We start from the raw sequence: 2,584 nt of genomic DNA on the forward strand, positions 1-2,584 counted from the left end.
AAAAAAAAAGAAAAGAAAAAAAACACGGCGGCAGCGTGTGGCTGTGTGTGTGGCGCTGCGGGTGTCTGCCCGCCCTGGCCGCAATAAAAACAAAACAAGAGGGAAAGAAATGTGTGCTCCGCCTCACAGGCCCTCGTCGCACGCCCACACGTCACGGCTCCCTCAGCGCGCCGTTCGTCGCGGCCCCTCCTCATGCGTGCAGCAGGCGAGGCGCACAGGGCCGTCGTCATGAGCGTGTCGGTGGGTGTGCGAGTGGAGCAGTTGGGCGGGAAACACACGGCACCCCTCACAGGAAGAGTGCAGAAGAAACAATTAAAAGAGGGAAGAGTAGAAAAGAAAAAACGTCCATCGTAATTGCCCCCAAAAGCAAAAAAAAAAAAGGACAAAAGAGGGATGGGAGAGATTTAAAATGCAAAAATTAATAACAGAAAAAGACTAGCAAAAAAATTTTAAAGCAAACATAAAAAAATCAAATTTACAAAAAAACAATAAAAAAAAAGCGTGGGACGACCAGCGCACACACACTCATTGCTCCCGCAAAGCAAAACACACACAGGGAGAGAGAGAGAGAGAGGTCGCCCACTCAATGCAATAAAAACAAAACAAAAACAGTTACGGTGCTCCGCCCATGCAGCCAGGCAGGACGGCAGCGGTGCGTGTGGTGCAAAAGAGAGCACCAACGGGCATGCATGGGTGTGCATGCATATATACAATGGGCACATTATGTGTGTGCCTCGTGGGGTGAGGTGAGGGCGAGAGTCCATGCAAGGGGACACACACACAGAGAGTGGGTGAAAGAAGAGTGTGTGTGCGGGCGGTGCACGGCTCTCCCTCCCTCACTCTCACGCAGCCACCACCGCAGCCGCAGCCGCACACGCAACAAGAAGAAGAAGCAAAAGAGGGGAGGTGGTGTGGGAGACAACGGTGCTGCCGTCACTGTCGCCAGACTTAGATGTAGCATTTGTTTGAGTGGTGTCTGTTTCTGGTGTTTGTGGTTCGACCTCACTGGCTGTTGGAGCATCGTCGGTATTTCCATCTTCGTGCCCGTCTTGTGGTTCTTTGCTGTTAGATCGTTGATCACCGTTATCAACCCTGTCCTCATTTTTCTGGGCTCCACCACTCCCAGTTGTGGATATGGATGTTGCTTTTGTTTCCGCCGGATGACTTGTAGGTGCATCCTTCATCGAATCTGGTGCTTCCGTTTTTTCTTTCTTTTGGTTTGGAACGCGATTCCCTAAAGGTTTTTCCGCAGCTCCTAGCGCCACTTTAGCGTTTGACGGTGACGTCGTGCTTGTTGTCTCAGTTGCAGTCTGGGAGCCTGTTGACGCTGTTGGGCTTGCTTCTCCTGCTGGTTTCCCATTCGTCGTTGTTGTTGTTGGTCCTGGTGGAATCTCTGACGGGGTCCCTTGTCCCTGTCCTTCGATTGAAGTCAATGTTAACAATAGTTCTGGTGCCGATGGTGTTGCTGCCGGTTGTCGTGGGCGTGAGTCTCCTCCTGATGCTGGTGGTCCTTCTTCTTCCACTTGTAGTGCTTCACCTGGAGGCGCTGGCGTTATTCCTCTTTCTGGCTGCGATGGTAATTGCAATGTTCCCCGATCTTTCGTTAAACTTTTTTGTTTCTCTGTTTTTTTCCGTAGTTCTCGTGTCTTTTCCATCTTTGCCTTTTCCTCTTTCTTTTTCATCTTCTTTTTCATCATCATCATCTTCTTCTACTTCATCTTCTCCTTCTCCTTCTCCTTCTCCTTCCCCCAAAGATTCCGTTGCGGCGCCGCGTAGATCTTGTGGATGGTTCAATTGTGGTTGTTCCACCACTGGTGACTGTATTTCTGAGTCTGCGCCGTGTGGGACTGGATTTTCATGTTCTTTTGTTTCCAGAGGATCTCCACCACTCGAACGGCCACCAGGACTCTCGGTAGAAAGTTCCTCATCCTGATCGGCAAATACCCCACAGCCGGCACCGCACCACAGCACGCAGAGGGCACACACCAACAGCACACGGCCAGTCATCATCATCGCCATCACTCCTGTCACTTGCGTGCAGCCTTCAGCACAAACTAACTCCCCGTCAACGCAGAGTGAAAGCAAAAAAAAAAAAAAAAGACACGACCACTACACCACGCACAGCCACCACACAGTGACAAACGGCAGCAGCCCAGAAGCAGCAACGCACACACCATGAGGCAGTTGAAATCAGTGAAGGGGCAAAAACACACACAACGCCCCGCAGCAAGTAAACAGCGAAAACACACAAAGCAATTAAAAACAAAACACAGGTAAACAAACAGCACTGAAGTAAAAAATGTAAAAACACACAAAAAACAAGGGACTGCACAGTATGGCTCCAGTGTGCATAAACCTATCCTCAAATGTGATTCCACGCAAACAGTTGTGTGCGTGCCATGCGTATAAGTGTGTCTGGGATGCGCTAAACGTGACGGATACAGGGAGCAGCGCGGAGCACACAGCAGGGCATCAGAAGCAAAGGAAGCAAAATACAATCACCATAATTACTCTTACTTCATACATCGGACCACAGTGGACGCACACAAATCCACAGGGTTGAGTGCTGGCACGCACAGCCCAC

At 50.2% G+C, this 2,584-nt stretch overlaps 1 pseudogene, besides 3 other annotated features; it reads right to left on the minus strand.

The window, feature by feature from the left end:
- Positions 1-2,584: part of a sequence feature (areas not merged during assembly with more than two copies in the genome that could not be assigned to a particular haplotype) that runs on past the window's edge.
- Positions 363-499: a sequence feature (A-rich).
- Positions 843-2,021, minus strand: Tc00.1047053507961.10 (annotated as a pseudogene).
- Positions 1,662-1,746: a sequence feature (CT-rich).

This window comes from Trypanosoma cruzi, genomic scaffold (assembly GCF_000209065.1).
Source record: "Trypanosoma cruzi strain CL Brener 1047053516579 genomic scaffold, whole genome shotgun sequence".
Lineage (NCBI taxonomy): Eukaryota > Euglenozoa > Kinetoplastea > Trypanosomatida > Trypanosomatidae > Trypanosoma > Trypanosoma cruzi.